Source organism: Melospiza melodia, chromosome 22, assembly GCF_035770615.1.
Source record: "Melospiza melodia melodia isolate bMelMel2 chromosome 22, bMelMel2.pri, whole genome shotgun sequence".
NCBI lineage: Eukaryota > Metazoa > Chordata > Aves > Passeriformes > Passerellidae > Melospiza > Melospiza melodia.
The window spans coordinates 4,972,177-4,989,680 of NC_086215.1; positions in this window are offsets into that span (position 1 = coordinate 4,972,177).

The following is a 17,504-nucleotide window of genomic DNA, read 5'->3' on the forward strand; positions in this document are numbered from 1 at the left end:
TCATGAAGTTTTCATGGGACCTGGGCACAGGAAAAGGTGCCAACCTTGCAGGGCAGTGTGCCAGGGGATGGAGCCAGGCAGAGGTCAGGCAGCTCCAGCAGAGCAGCAAACAAACATTGGTGACTATCCTCAATTTCTTAAGAGGAAATTATTTTAGGCGCAATTTTTCTGATTAAAGCCAGCAGTTGGATCAGGGATTCTCCACAAAAAGAGGAATTATCTATAGGCAGCCTTTGAGACTTCTATAATGTCAAAATCGAAATATTTATTTATTAAATAAATTAAATATTAAATTAAATAAAATATTTATATTTATTTATTTATTTTAGCCTAAATATTGAGCCTGGCGGATAGAGGGTGGAAGGTTAAATTAAATATAAAATTAAATAAATTAAATATAAAACAAAACCAAATCTTTATATTTATTTATTTATTTATTTATTTATTTATTTATTTATTTATTTTAGTCTAACTATTTAGTCTGGCCTCCAGCTGAGTGTGCAGCACAAAGGGAAGGAGATGGGATGGAGCCAGGCAGAGGCCAGGCAGATCCAGCAGAGCAGCAAACAAACATTGGTGACTACCCTGAATTTCTTTAGGACATTATTTTAAGCTCCATTTTTCTGATTAAAGCCAGCTGTTGGATCAGGGATTCTCCACACAAAGAGGAATTTTCTATAATATAGAAAAGATAGAAAAATATTTTCTATCTTTTCTATATTATAGAAGTCTCACCCTTTGAGACTTCTATAATGTCAAAATCGAAATATTTAGCCTAAATATTTATTTATAAAATAAATTAAATATTAAATTAAACAAAATATTTCTATTTATTTATTTATTTTAGCCTAAATATTTATTTGGCCTCCAGCTGAGTGTGCAGCACAAAGGGAAGGAGAGCAGCCAAGGTGGAAACATTTAGCCAAAATATTTATTTACTAAATAAATTAAATATAAAATTTAACAAAATTTTATTTATTTATTTATTTATTTATTTATTTATTTATTTATTTATTTAAGTCTAAATATTTAGCCTGGCCTCCAGCTGAGTATGCAGCACAAAGGGAAGGAGAGCAGCCAGGTGGAAACATTTAGCCAAAATATTTATGTAATAAAGAAATTAAATATAAAATTTAACAAAATTTTTTTTATTTATTTATTTATTTATTTATTTATTTATTTTAGTCTAAATATTTAGCCTGGCCTCCAGCTGAGTATGCAGCACAAAGGGAAGGAGAGCAGCCAGGTGGAAACATTTAGCCAAAATATTTATTTATTAAATAAATTAAATATTACATTTAACAAAATATTATTTATTTATTTATTTATTTTAGTCTAAATATTTAGCCTGGCCTCCAGCTGAGTGTGCAGCACAAAGGGAAGGAGAGCAGCCAGGTGGAAACATTTAGCCAAAATAATAAATTAAATATTACATTTAACAAAATATTATTTATTTATTTATTTATTTATTTATTTATTTATTTATTTATTTATTTATTTATTTATTTATTTTAGTCTAAATATTTAGCCTGGCCTCCAGCTGAGTGTGCAGCACAAAGGGAAGGAGAGCAGCCAGGTGGAAACCAAAACCAGAGCACATTGTGGACCTGCAAGTCAGAGCAAATCCCAGTCAGAAGCAGAGTCTGGTGACCTCAGCCAGAGGTTCACTGGGTGCAGCCATTGAAAGGGAATTAATTAATGTGTTGGATTAATTGAGAGGTAGAGGAGGAAGTGCCCCAAGAGCTCAGGTTAGCACAGGATACGGCCCTAGACGGCTGCACAGCCCACAGCCCAAGCTTTCAACACCCCTGTGGTGGAATGGGCTGTGATAGCCATCTCTGCGAGCAAAGAGCTGCCTGCCAGGAGATGCTGAGGCTCCAAAACTGGGAGAAAAATCCTTCAGTGACTCATCAGTTCATTAGAAAAGGAACTTTCAGGTTGACCAAGCCTGTTCATGAGTTTGAGTTGGGTTTTGCTGAATGGTTGAGGTGAAACCACAAGTTTTGGAAGCGCTGAAGCATCAGAATTAGACAAGATAAAGCAGTGGTTTAGATCCAAGATTGCTTGCTTGGTTTGGCTCTTGCCAAGCCCTGAGACAGATGATGGAGGTATTTTTCCTCATCCATTACCAGGCTGATTAATTTACCAACGGATGCCATAATAGATGTAATCTCCTCTCTGAGTAATTCAGAGCACAGATTTGAGCAATCTTCCCCCATCTTCAAGAAATCATGACTGTGACAGCATGCACAAATTAGAATACCATAATCTGAATGAAAGCACAGGTAAATACATGATAATAATTCCATGAAAAGTGCAAGCTGAAATTCCCTCCCTGGGACTCCCAGAATGAGTACATATTAGAGGAGTCTGTGAATTCAGACCTGGACTCAACAGGAGATCAACAACCCTTTCAATATTAGCTGAGTAAAGATGAAAATGTCTTGGCTTCAAGTTCTATCTTTATTTTTATGCCAGAGCAGGAAGTTGTGTTCCATACACACCTAAAGTAATAAATAAATAAATTAATACATACATAAATAAATACATATATAAATATATAAAATAATTCTGGAGCACAGCAGGGACAGATTGTCCAGAGTCACCTCATCAATGGAGTCACAGAATGGTTTGGAAGGGTCCTAAAAGGATCATCTGATTCCACCCCCTGCCATGGGGACACCTTCCACTGGAGCAGGGTGCTCAGAGCTCCATCCAGCCTGGCCCTGGACACTCCAGGGTCACCACCTGCTGGTTTTGGTCCCTGCAATGAGCACAGAGCAGCCCAAATGCCCACCCAGCCCAGTGCACCATCAGCAATAACAGTGCAAGATGCTTTGGGAGAGAGGAAAAATCTGAGTGAATTCCTGCTTGAGTCCAGTCACACCCTGTGACAGTGATATCCATGATTTAATTGTGCAATGTAGAAAACAAGCATTCTTTTCATTTATTTTAAGTGCTGAAGGGTTTGTTTTCCTTGAACCTGTCCCCATGCTCCTTAGGTTTGTTGGGTTATGGCCTGGATTAATCTCTGGCTTGCTGCCTCCACTCAGCCAAGGTTTAACAGGGATCTTTGAAATCTCTTTATTTTGAAATCAAGAGAGAGAAATGGAACTTTTCCAGAGGGGATTGTCCAGTTTATTTTATGCCTCTGGTTCAGGACAGCATGGTTCATGTCCTATCCTGTCACAGACATCTTTTATGAAAAATCCTTTCCTTAGGATTTTTTCCTGCTGAGAAGCTAAGAGGCCTCAGGAACAAAATGTAAACATTGATTATCTGCTGCTGTGGAATGCAACAGGTGCATCTGGGATTGGTCTCATGTGGTTGTTTGTAATTAATGGCCAATTACAGTCAGCTGGCTCAGACTCTGTCCGAGCCACAAACCTTTGTTATCATTCTTTCTTTTTCTATTCTTAGCTAGCCTTCTGATGAAATCCTTTATTTTATTCTTTTAGTATAGTTTTAAGGTAATATATATAATAAAATAATAAATCAGCCTTCTGAAACACGGAGTCAGATCCTCATCTCTTCCCTCATCCTCAGACCCCTGTGAACGCTGTCACACTGTCCCTCCTCAGAGACTCTGCTGCCATCAGCTTTGGCTGAGAGAGTCCCATGCCTGGGACACTTCAGTGGACACTTCATTTCACTGAAGCCTGTCTGGGCAGGGCAGCACTGCCTGAAGCCTCAGACAAAGGAAAGAAGGAGGAAAATCAAAAGTAAGGTTTGGTTTTGATATGAATCCTGCAGGGCAGCCAGACCCAGAGAGCTGTGATGCTCATAGGACAATGACAGAAAGTGCCTGAGTTTTATTTTGGAGCAAAAGCCATTAAAAGTGAGCTGGATGAAGGGGGAAGATGTCTCTGCTGGTTTCTAGGATGAAGCAGCTGCAGAACCCTGCCCCATGGGGAACAGAGCTGCACCCATCCCCTGCATGAGGAGCCAGCAGGGATGCAGCCCTTCCCAAGGCCAGCCTGGCTGGGAGGCACTGAGCAGCTCTGCTTGGCCTTGAGAGGTTATCTGAGAGCCGAAAACTCCGAAATCATGAAGAAAAACTGAAATGAAACACTATTTGCTCGTTAAAAGAGCTGAGGCAGCTTTTTAGGTTTGTTTTCATTTCAGCGGATGCCAGGTCATTTTTAATGTTGATGTGTGTTCATTCTCCCATCCCTACAGATGCAGGCACAGTAAGAACACACCTCGGGCTGCCTGACAGATTTCTGGTGTGGTTTTGTGAGGTTTCCTGAGAATCAGGGGACATTTCTTGTTTTGCAGCTTTACAAAAACCCACAAGTGCCTGAGTGCTCTAACAAACAGGTCAGCGCAGGGAAAGGTTACCCAGGGGCACAAATTGTGGCTCTGCTGAGCTGCTAGCCCTGGCACAAACCCACCCTGGGGCTCCTGGTGGTCCCTCAGGGGTTGGGATGTGCCAGTGAGGTTCTCCTGGAGCTGCAGGGAGAATGTGGTTTGTATTTACCAGCACCTGTGGCAAATTCATCTCAGAGCCTCCCACAGGGCGCACAGTGATGCAGGAAGAGCAGGAGGAGGGAGCTGTGTCAGATGTTCCCCTGCTGCTGGAGAGTTTAGTTTTGAAAGGAGAAGAAAAAAATATATATATTTTTAGGTACTTTCTGTTGTTTTTTTAATTGCTTTCTTTTTTTTTCTTTCACCGAGGACATTGGGTGGAAATTATTACATTGAGCTGAGCTGAGCTCTGCCCAGCCCTGTGCCTGGATGTGAAGGAGGAGGGAGGAAGAGGATGATGCTCTGGGCTCTGGCAGTGATTTTCTCTGCTGCTTTGTGTCTCTGTGCTCAGCTTTTGGCACAGGTGAAGTGAAAATCCCCAGGATCTGTTGTGTTTGAGGGGTTCCTGTAGGAGGTGTTTGAGGTGTTCCTGTAGGAGGTGTTCTCCAGCAGATCTCTCAGTGAGAAGAAAAATTTAATGGAAGAAGAGGAAAGATAAGGAACATTTATTTTACCTTCCTCACCATGGACACCTCTATCTGGCTGTGCAAGATAATTTTAATATGGAATTTTTAGATATATACTTATAATATAATATTATAATATATTAAATAAATTAAATAAGTAATGAATGAAATTTATAAATAATAAAAATAAATAATTAAACAAATAATAGATACATCATGAATAATAAATTGATTTAATTTATATATCAATAGTATTAATATTATAAATATTACAAATTAAAAAAAATATAATTATTAATAAGTAATTATATTTTTATAGTAATACAAGAAAAGCTTTAAGGAAAGGCTTTTTCCATGAAGAACACCCTCTTCCCTAGGTGGGAGACAGCAAGAAGAATGCAAAATTCCAGAAAGGTGCAGAGCCAATGACACTGGGTGATTAATGAACCAACCCATCTGTCTTGCCCCAACCACAGCACCACACAATGGGGTTTCACTTTCTCCCGGGGGCCTCCCAAACATCCTCACCCTGAGGGCCAGGCTGCTTCGAGCTGAGGTTTCTGCACTCAGAAAGGGGCTGGGCTCTCACTGGGGAAGGCAGCTTGTGTAGAATTTCTGATATTTCTCTGTCCTGAATGATGTTTATGCCAGAGTCAGCAATAAACACAGAAAGGTGTGCTCCTTACATACTTAAAATAATAAATAAATAAATACATAAATACATAAATACATAAAATAATAAATAAATGCATAAATAAATATATATCTAAATAATATATATCTAAATAAATGAAACCCAGCAGGGGCAGATTGTCCAGAGCCTCCTGATCAATGGAATCACAGAATGATTTGGAAGGCAGCTTAAATTATTCTAAAACAGCTTTAAAACACTGCAGCGTCTCTTACACTGCAATATGTGAAACAACTCCTGAAAGGATGAAGATGTGAAAAATAATCTTGTGACTCTTGCAAGAACTAAGGGTGTAGCCTTCAAATGATGAAAATATAAATCACACTGGTGCAATTTATTGCTGTCCACTCCCGAGGAGCAGCGTGAACAGTGAAATGAGAGCTGCCAGATGTGAGAAGTGCCCAAAAATGATCTGATTTTGACAACAGCTCTAAGTATCCTACTGGTTGAAGACCAATAAACTTCAGAATAAGGTGCTGAGTATTTTCAGCCTCACTGGAAGTCAAAGTAGAGGTCCTGTATGTAAGAAAGAGCCCTTGAAACATCCCTCCTTGGCCAGGTGAAAATGAAGGCTCCCAAAATGCCAGATGTTTGCAGCACCTCCAGTAAAACAAGCTGTGGCAATTTGAGGGCAGGGATTTTTCTTTCTGGTGATGCCCATTGGGCAGCTCGCCCTCCAACACAGCCTTTGGGACCATGGTGCCAACTCACAGCCCTGAATCAGTGGGATTTCTGATCAAATACACAGAAATATCGAGGTATTAACATAAAATATCCAGGGGATCTGGCTCTTCCCAGTGCCAGAAGGGGCTGAGAGCTTTACACCAGGCCCAGCCCTGCTCAAATTCCTGATAACCAACACAGGGATGTGACCGTGTTAAGAACATCCTGCTGGGGTGTCCCTCTCCTTGACTGCAGCCTTGGTGCTTCCTTGCTAATAACAGATTTTTAAAAGTCACAAAAATGCTAAGGAAGAACCTCAGTGCTGGAAACTGAATCTGGGAGCTGCTGCTGGGGATGGTCCAGTAAAACTCCTCTGCTGGAAGGGTTGGTGGTCCAAAAATGCCTGATTTCCCCTAGGGAACCAGAATGCCTTATCTGTGTGGTGGAGGTCTAATAAATGAGTGTCAGTTATTTGTTTTGGAGGTTTGAGAGAAAAGCTCAGAATTTACAGTCCGTAGTTGTTGGAGCCTTCTGGAAATGCCCATCACTTCCCCAGAGGAGGTGCAAAGTTTTTGTTAGAAATAAATGGGCCAGTGGATTTTTTTTTTCTACTTGAAGAGTGTTTGTTTTCTGTGCTTTAATTTTTTTCCAGGAAGAGATAACTGAATCTCAGAACTGATGCACTCCCAACTCTTTGACGCTGGCGCTGCTTATTAGCTGCTTGCTCAGTGGAGAATATTCTTCCTTATATAGGTCTTTCAGAAAGTAGGTCAGGGGATTAACGTGAGTGCTGGGTGCTAAAAATCCTCTTTGACAGCCTGCCTTCCTTTATTATTTTCTCACTCTGCCCACTGCAGATGCCAACACCTGCCAGCTTCTCTGCTGTTTACTCCTGAGGTTAGCAGGGATGACCACAAAAGGTTTCTCCACTCAGATCCCACAAACAACCTTGGTCCATTGGATTTTCTGGTGCGTTTGACCCCCGACATCGCTGAGCTTTGAAGGAGGAAATGATGTTTTCCAAAGAAACGTGGCAGTGCCACACCAGCCCTGACATTGGGGTGGTTTGTCAGTGGAAAAACACCTGGGCACAGATGGCCTTGGCCACTGAAGGATGGAGGACTCAGATCCTTTTTGGGAGTTCTGTTCTGAGAAAAGAGCAGCTGGGCCCAGTGCCAGGTGGGGTGTGAAAAGCTCCTCAGCAGCCCTGCAAGCAGCTTCATCTTCTGGATGGCAAGTGCTTCTAGGAAGTTCTGCAGGGCAAATAGCAACAATCACCACCAAAGCCTTCTGTGAAATGTTTGCTCTCCACACCAGGGCCTCGGTTCCTGGCTGCTGCTGGTGCTGCTGGTGTTTGTGCTGATGGGGCATTTCTTGGGCGGTTCACAGGTGATAAAGAACAGCTCTCTGTGACATCCTTGCAGTCCCACACCGGCCTGGGCGAGCAGGGTGTTAGGATCATCCCATCCCACCCCTGCCATGGGCAGGGACACCTCCCACTGTCCCAGGCTGCTCCAAGCCCTGTCCTTGGACACTTGCAGGGATCCAGGGGAGCCACAGCCTCTCTGAGCACCCTGTGCCTCACCGCCCTCACAGGAAGAATTTCTTCCTAATATTTGACTTGAATTTCCCCTCTGTTAGGTTGAAACCATTCCCCTTTGTCCTGTCGCATTTGGTTTTGTAGTCTCTCATATATATATACACACACACACACAAAAATATATCCCCACAAGTTTCCATGTAGTCATGTCACCAATAAAAGATCTAAACCCCATCTTCAGAAACTCATTTGTTTGAAGCGGAAATGGTTTATGAGACAAAGCAAACCACTATTATCATCTATTCACTTCATACACACTCTTAACCTGAGTCCGCATCTGTGTGCACATCCACATCTATCTCAGGACCTGTCTGAAGGGCCCTCAGGCCTGGGTGTCCCTGAGTGTTCCTGAGTGTCCCTGGGTGTCCCTCTGTGTCCCTGAGTGTCCCTGGGGGTCCCTGGGTGTCCCTGAGTGTCCCTGCTGAGGACCCCGCCGGGGGACTCAGAGACCCTGGCATGCTTCCCAGAGCACCTGGGGATTTGATTGTGACCCCTGGAGCAAGTTACCAGCTTTGTATGAGGACGTGAAAGTCACAGAAGTTTGAATAGTGTAATAATAAAATGATCACAGGGTGAAAATGTAGATTTTGGGATTTTTAGAATGGGGGTTTTGGGGACAAGATGGAGGAACTTGGGCGTGTCCAGCCTTTCTTCTTCTTCTTCTTCTTCTTCTTCTCTACCTCCATTTTCTGCAGTGATGTTGGCACTTTGGGATTGGTTTAGAATAAAAGTGCACTGTCTAACATAGGTGATAGGTATTGGGAATTAAGTGTAAATATTTTAGGTAGTTTGTAGTATAAAAGGACAACACTGCCTCGGGGGCGGTCAGAGTGCCTGTGGCTGCCCTGCTGAGCAGATCTCGGCTGGGCAGAATGAAAATTTTATGGATAAAATTTAATAAACAACCTCAAGACCAAAAACTGAAGCGCTCTGACTCATTCTTTGGACATGTGGGCTGAAACAGAGACATCCTGCACATCTCAGGGCTGCAATTAACAACTAAGCCTGCGAGACCTGGGTACCCACAGAGGCACCCAGATCAGGTGGTGATTATCTCAGAGGAAGAAAACAGATTTTTCCAGCAGCCTGGGTGTCACAAAGCCTCTAAAACCAACACTCTGTTGAGGTGGGAAATCTGTTGAGAAGTGCCAAAATGTATAGCAAGGAAACAAGCTCTGAGGGCACAGATTGATGAAATGTTTCTGTGGGAGATGAAGAACTTTCCAGATAGGAGCACTAAAGCTGGGAGTAGACCATTACTTTACTTTAATTTTCTTCACCACCTGCTCGAGCTTGAGGCACAGGATACAAGCTCTGATCTGGGCTGAATCCCTCCCAGGACACAGACACCCTTTGGCTCTCCCTTTCTTTTCCTCTCATGTCCTTTGAAGCCCAGACATCAGTGATTTTACAGGAATCACAGAACTCCTACTCATAATCACACCTTTACAAGAAAGGACATTATTCACTCACTAGGATGGGGTGGAAGGGGGGGGAATAAATCACAACATTTGGGCGTGCTGGTGATCCCTGAGTGCCTCAGTGTGGGGCTGAGGGCAGAGCAGCCCCAGGCAGTGCTGTCAGCTCTGAGATCAGCACCTGCTGCCACCTGAAACCTCGGTGGTTTCCTCTTGCTTTCTAAGCTGCAGGAAACACTGACATTTCTGCTGAGCTGGCAGCACCCCGGGGTCTGAGTCCCAGTGATGCTCCTAGCCTGGAAATCGTTGTGTTTTTATAGTTCTTGTGTATATTCATATTTCGTTTTATAGTTATATGTGGGTGTTTGTGGGCAAACACAGACATGGATGGTTTTTACATGTCTATACACACCTTTACACCCATAGATCCTTTAGAGTTATACACTAAATAATTGCTGGATTACAAATGCATGAAAAATATGAAACTTAAAACCTTAAGGAATTGTTCATATCCCTCTGGAGGCTGAACCTGTTTGGCAGCTCATATCAGTGCCCCTCTGTGTCACGGACCTATTTTATGAAAAATCTTTTTGACAAGATTTTTTCTCTTGAGAAGCTGAGAAGCTTCAGAGAAAAAGAAAAAGAATTGTTATAATTATCTGCTGCTGTAGAATGCAACAAGTGCATCTTTGATTACTCTCATGTGGTTGTTTTTAATTAATGGCTAATCACAGTTTAGCCATCTTAGACTTTTTAGGCAGTCACAAGATTTTATTATTATTTTATTCTTTTCTTTTTAAGCTTTTTTGATGTCTCTTTTCTTCTATTTTTAGTATAGTTTAAATATATATTTTAAAATATAGTATTTTATATATATATATTATATATTATATATTTTATATGATATATAGATAGTATAATATATATAATATATAATATATAATATATATTATATATTATATTATATATATATTATATATATTATATATATATAATATATATAATATATTATATATAATATAAGGAGATGCCTTTGCCCTGGCACAGACACAGCTCCAGTGATGCCTCTTTAGGGCTACCTAAAAACAGAGGCCAGACAAAATTAAGGCAATAAAAAGCAGGAATATTTATTGAAGGCCCTTCAAGTACGTTTAGGGCAGACAAAGCCCCTCTGGGGCAACACCCAAAATGGATGATGGGTCACAGATTTCACACTTTTATAATTTTGGTCCATTTGCATATTGGGGGTTAATCTGCCAATTACAGCTTCAGCTAATGAAGTCATTGACCCCAAGTTTGCTCCCCACCAAACTCACTTTTGTTTCCATCTCTGGGGCCTGAGGCAGTGAGGTGTCCTTGATTGCCAGGCCTGGAGAGGAATTGTTGTGTCTGCCCCAAATGGGGAAGCTGCAGCTCACACTGAGTGTGGAGTTTGGAGTTACACACTAAAGAACTGCTGGGTTACAGGTCCTTCAATAAACAGAACTGCTTTTTATTCCCTTCATTTTGTCTGGCCTCTGGTTTTAGGTAGCCCCACAAAGGCAGCATCACATCCAGGAGCTGCTTTTCCCTCCAAGGCCAAATGAGAAGGGTTTGGCATGGGGGAAATGGTTTGAGCTCAGAATTGCTCCGGAACACTGAAGTTTAGGTGGTTGAGAGGCTTTTCCCCATTTCAGTGAGAAGAGTTCAGAGCAGTGGCTGGTGCTGTGAGTGCTTGGAAAGCTTTGTGGAAAGGCAGGAGCAGAACCCATGAATGCAGGTATAGCCAGGCTTGGGTGTGGGGATGCCAGTTGTGGGTTTCTCTGAGTCTGGATTGAAGGCACTTGAGGTAATTCATGTTCAAATTCAGGTATTTTTATTATTTCTTATCAGTTAAACAGTCTCACTGCTGTGAGTTCAGCAGCTTTTCACTAGAAGGCACAAAATGGCCAACAGCATCTTGTTCCAAGGTCTTTTAAGACTAAACTATCCAGTTAAGAACTGACACCTGGATTATTCTCCCTTTTAACCCAATAACTGATCCCACAGAGCTGCAATGCAGATTTTTCTACCCAATTACAGAATGCCACCCAAACCCATGGAGAAGGAGGAAGAAGAAGCACGAAGAAGAAACCCAGGATGACACCCTGTGCCCTCCATCTTGCTTCCATCCACAACACACTAAAAATTCCAAAACCAATTTCTCAGCAAGTGATACACCTACACTACTCTCTACAATCTATTGCACACTTTTGTGGATTCCAGTCTATCTTGAAGTCTGGGAAACTTTCTCCATGAATGAGGGTCAAAGTCAGTGCTCTCCTGGGGGTTTCCACAGTTGGGATAACTTTACACAAAGGGCTTCAGAGGAGACTCCTCAGGACTGATGGGAGACCGCCAAAACACAGAGCTGTCACCTGTTTGTACTTTTTATCATGAAAAAAATACAATTAATTTGACTGCTGTGCCAGTGCTGCGCTCTGTGTGTGGGTAATTTCCATGCAGTTTGGTTACCATAAATGAGAGGATACACATAGATTACACAGAAAACAAATAAAAATTATAATCTCAAGGGTCCGATCTAATTTTTACTATTTATTTCCTAGGAAAAAGTCAAATAGTTCAGCATATAATGCAACTCAGAATATGATTTTTTTACTTTTGTTCCAATTTCTCTCAGCCATTTATACTTCTTTGGTTGGTCATAATGGAGTTGAGACATTCAAAATTATCTTTTAAAACCTTTTTCTAGGGAAGACTTGATAGGTTTATTTTTGCTGAGTACCTTCTTTGCAAGCAGCATTCTATTTGCATGAAAGCCTAGAATATCTTATTAATAAAAAAGTCCCAGCTCTTCCTGGAGCTGTGACTTTTGCAATCGGTGTGATGACAAAGTGGAAATTATCTCTCAGACTAAATCTGCATGCTTGTGCTCTCTAGTGACACAGCCAGGCATTTTTTCTTTCACTTGGACAAAACCCAGCCTTTTTCACATTATTTCTCCTCTCACTTTCACAGAATCACAGAACTACAAGGACAAGGCACGAAGTAAAGTAAAAGTAAAGAGGCAGAGGAAGGGCGGGGAGGAAATGAGCGCTTTGAGTCCTGAAAGTAGTTTCAGTTTAAGCAGGGGACCAAGGTTAGATGTTGCTTTTAACCCTCTCTGCTGCTCTAAAACAGGGGGATGCCTCAAAAGTGGGAGTGAAAGGGATTATCTGCACCGAAACCACTGTGTGTTGGTTTTCCCCCCACCCCAGTCTCTCTATCTGTGCTGGTCTCTTTCTCTCTTTCCTCTTTGCAGCACAGAATTTACAGTAAAAACACAGGAAGCTGAATGATTTCCTCTGAGGAAAGTACCTGTCGGAGAGGTGAAGGAGCAGAGTCATCAGCAGGTCCTTTGAGCCATCCCATGCAGTCACTGATGGTTTCAGCAGCTGCTGCCTTGGAACGAGACACCTTGCAGGTGGTTTTTTGCCAGGTCAGGCAGGCAGGCACAGGAAAATTGGCTTTTTTTCCTGTGGCAATCCCAAAAAAGGGAGTCCTAAATTTGTGAGTAGTAAATATTTATTTATTTATTTATTTATTTATTTATTAGTCATGCTTCACTTTGTGCACCAAAAAACCACTTAACCACAGTTACTCTGCCCACAGTGGTATGGAGGCCGCTCTGTGCCTCCAAGGAACGTGAGGATGGCCCCGAGGAAGGACAAAGAGGGCACTTATGGAGGGACAGGTACATTTTTAGCTGCCATTCCAAACCTGTCCCTCCCCAAGGAGCCGATTTGGGAAAGCCAAGCAGCAGCACTAATGAGGGAGACCTAGGCGCCCTTCCATTGCAAGACCCCTTGGAAAAGCTCAGCCCAGACTTCCGAACTTTCAGAGGTCTTGAAAGGGGACTTTTGCCCTAAAAATACCCAAACGCTTATCCTCAGAGTCATCTGAAAGGGCACAAGTGAGTAACCCTGCAGATAGCATCTCAGAGAGACCGTGAGCTCCCCACACTTCACGAGTGACTAAAGCTGAAGCACATTTTTCAGCTGAGTGGGCCTAAATGTAGGAGTGGAAGGGATACAGAGATGGGTGCAGCACCAGCCTCTTTATTTTGCAATAATTTCTCCTGTCCAAGAACTCCTGCCCCCTCCAGGAAACTTTCCTTTAGCTCACAGAGCTGTTGAAATGCTTGTGTGGGGTTATATTTTCCTGCTCTGGCCTCCACTCAGGATCTCATTGCCACTGCAAAGTGCAACAGGCCTGATTCATTTTGCAGCAGGAACATGATTGATGCAAGCCCGGATGGAGACTCATTCTCAGCCCTCTGGAAATTCCTCAGCAAGGCTGCAAGTCAAGTGAAAACCTCACTGTACAATCATCAGGTTGTGTTTCTACTCCTAAACCTTTTGGGATGGAGCCAGGAACAGCTTGTGAGCACGCGAGGGTGACCCAGAAAGCCGGAGTGGTTCTTACATCATCTTTTATTCTGGTTTTGTCTTTTGGTTTTTGCCTTTTTTAATATTTATTTTTGCTGAGAATTGTCTTTCCCTCTCACCTTTACCAACTCCTTCCCCTTTAGATTGAAGGCCTGATTAAGAGGTGTGTTTTTTCAGGGCCCTCCAAGAATAAAGATCATCGGTGCAGTTCTGGCTGAGCTTTGCTTGCAGTCTCCTGCTGACAAACCACACCTTGTTTATCAGGACTAACATTTGTTGAACACACAAAGAGCTGCTGGAGCTGTGTGTGTTCAGATTTCTGTACCTGCTGGGGAAATCACCAGGGGAAAGGTGGAGGAACAAAGGCTGGAGCAGATTTTTTTCAAAGAAAATGTTGTGGCTGTGCTGAACAGGGGCTCCAGAGCTGCTGGGGCGTTCATGTCTCCTTCTGTATTTTCATTTTACATTATTTTTTCCCATATCCCATTAAATAAATGGTATATTTTATCAATCCCCTGTGTTTGTAACACTCTGTGAAGAATTTCACCCTGCCTTGAGCTCTTGATGGAGTGCAGAGAACCAGCAGCAACCAAGCACCACCTCAGCAATCCCAGCTCTATTCCTGGCTCATCTTCCTCATCCCTGCAAGTCAGAAATAAAAAGTGGCAAGGTATCTGTGAGGCTGATGCCACCTCCTTGCCATTTTCTGGGATCAAGCTTCTGCTTGTTGATGACACCTGAACATTTCTATTCTGCTTTCCTTTCCAATCAAGTTCTACAAAATGTTCAGTGGGTCAAGCTCAAAGGGTGCTGAGAAGAAGAAGGTGAAGAAGAAGATTAAAAGAAGGAAAAGGAGAAGGAGAAGAAGAAGGAGAAGGAGAAGGAGAAAAGGAAGAGAAAAAAACAAAGGAAAAAAGGTAATGCCCCTTTAACAGCCCCCAGGATTAACGTGGCAGCTGCAAGAAGGTTTTTCAAGGCTGCAGTTTGAATTCAGATAGTGAAGCCTGAGACCAAATGAGTAGCAGGGGCAGCCACTGGATCACTGTGTACTCAATTTCTTGTTTTTCATGCTCTCTGACCCTCAGTTATGCTCAACTGCATTTAAAGCAAACCAAGCCAAACTTGTAATTTGATTGAAGGGACATCTTTGGGTAGGAAAGATGGAAAATTTGTGTTTTCTGTCACAAATCACTGGGCTATTTATTCGCTGCTGCAGGCTCAGGTGAGATTCCCTGGGTTTCTGCTGACATTCAGCCCAGAATGGGTGAGATCAGTTCCCTTGGCTGGAATTGCATCAGGAGAGGAGGTGAGGGAGCTGCACCCAGAGGTGATGCAGCACGTGTGGGTGCTCCAGCTCAGCTGACATCAGGGTATTACTGAGACAGAGGGAAGAATTTAAGGTATTTGTCATCTCCCACATCACCCTGGAGTGCTCTAATCACTGCACACTCACGCCTAGAGTCAGAAACAATCACATCACTTAGCAGTCCAAGTTTTACAAAAAAACCAGAGGATTGAATAATTTGAAAGCTGCCATCAGCCTCACTCCCCCAAATTATGCTTCCAGCTGACTTTTGCCCACCTGCCTTGAAGCTTTCCCCTCACTTAAGTAAGAAAGCCAAGCATGAATTCTTGCTCAGACTGTAGTTAAGGTTAGGACAGTGACCCTGGAAAAGGAGTTTTCCATCCACGTGTCTCAAAAATACCTCATGGCTGCAGTCCTAACCCCATAAACCCCTCTCTTGCCCCCAGATATCCCCTTCAGTGCCTTTAGGACCTTAAATCTGGCTGAGGAAATAATTGTGAAGCCCTTCCTCTCCTGCCCCCTTGAGGCTCCCAAACTGCTTCATCACGTTAAGGATGAACCCCAGCACTGAGGCTTGGCAGGTTCATGAGCAGATTTCAAATCTGAGCGTGTTTTTAAACTCTTCTCACGAGTTACAAACAGGAAAGGAGGAAAAGCCAGTGACTCTCCCTTCCAGGAGCCCGTGGTGGAGCTGCTGGTCCCAAATCAAGCTTGTGTCAGCTCTGAAGGGTGTTTTGGCAGCTCTGACTCCAAGGATTTGCCAGGTTCCCTCTCTCAGTGGGGATCACAGAGAATACCAAGCAGGGCATCTGTCAGTGAGTAATTACAGGAAATATCAGCTTCCTTTTGTGCGGCGTGTTTGAGTCTTGTCTGGGGTGAGGCACAAAGCTGAGCCGGTCTCCAGGAGCTCTTTGGAGCTGCCGAGGTAAATGACACCAGAGGCAGAGCCAGGCAGCTCTGGGATGTTACCAGAAATGAGGAAATCATTCCAGAAGTGTCATCACTTCTTCCCCCGACTGTCTGCAAACAGACTGCCAGAGCTTTCCAGCACCCAGAAACAGGGATCCAGTGCCATTTCCTCATAGCTTGGAAAGCATCTGGAGAGCAGAGCATATTTCTTCATTACTGGATTTGTTCTCCTTTATGCTGCCTATCACTTACTGTGATAAACACCTAAGAAGGGAGACTAATTACAGAGAATTAATTTAATATAGTGCTGCCAGTGCCCTGGAGGGTCAAAGGAGATTTATGTTCCCCGTGCAACACAAACAATGCTCAGGAGTGTAACTTCAGCCAGGAGGGAGGCAAGAAACATTTACAAAACGTTTGCAAAATGCAACCTTGAAGTAGGGCAGAGAGACTGGATTAAAACAAGAGATTTTTTTATTGTCTTCAACTGCAGGGTGTGATACAGAGGAACTACATGGAATTTAATTCATACAAAAAAAAAATAAAAAGAGAGAGCCCTTTATTTACACAAGTGTTCAAATCGCCCATGGTACCTAACAACAGCTCTGGGTTCTCTTTGTTTTGTTTGTTAGTTATTCCCACCTAGATGGAGCAAGCATTGGTCAGTAGCACTTAGAAAAACCATGGAAGAAGCTTTTGGGCAGGAAAAAAAAATATTCTGTTCTGAAAGAACCCAAATCCTCACGGGCATTTCACTGAAACAAACCCACCAGAATAATTACAACCAGTCACTGACAAAAGGAACAGTTTTCAGTAGGGGTTCAGCAGCCTAATTAATCTCAGTCTGTCTTTATTTCCCTATCTAAGTAAATATATCCTGGACATGCACAAACTCCACATAGATTTAAAAAAAAAAAGTAGAAATTTATTTAAAAGTAATTGTGCTTTTATTTATAAAAAAAAATTTACAATCAGACACTGTCCTGCTGTGTTTCCAAAAGCATGGTTCTCTTAAAAATGACAAAATGTAGCTTATTATTATTATCATTATTATTATTATTACTTTGTCTTTATATTAATAATATTAATCCTATGCTTAAGTTTAAAAACATACTGCTTTCCCTTCCCATTCCCTCCTTCTCTGTGGTACTTGATATATATATAGAAAGGCATTCAAACCACCAATTATTTCCACTTATATCTAATAATAATAATAATAATAATAATGATAATTAATCTTACACATTTCTGTCTGTAAAATATGGCTGGTTCTAAAACAAACTACCAATGTACAAAGCTGTTCTCCCTCCCCTCCCCTGGGCCACCCAAGAGATCGTCAGATGTCGGAAGAACTTTATCCCAGATGCTTTCTGGCAAAAAATTAAAAATAAAAAAAAAATTAATAAAACAACACAGAACCCTTGAGATCGTTGTCTTTGGTGTGGAGGACGTTCCTGGTGGGCAGCTGGAGCTGCTCTGCTGGGAACTCTGGGATGGTTTAAGGCTTTTTTAGTGTTTGGAATGCTGCAAAGCCTCTGCCGGGGCTCACCGATGATGCCGTGGTGCCGGTCCCAGCT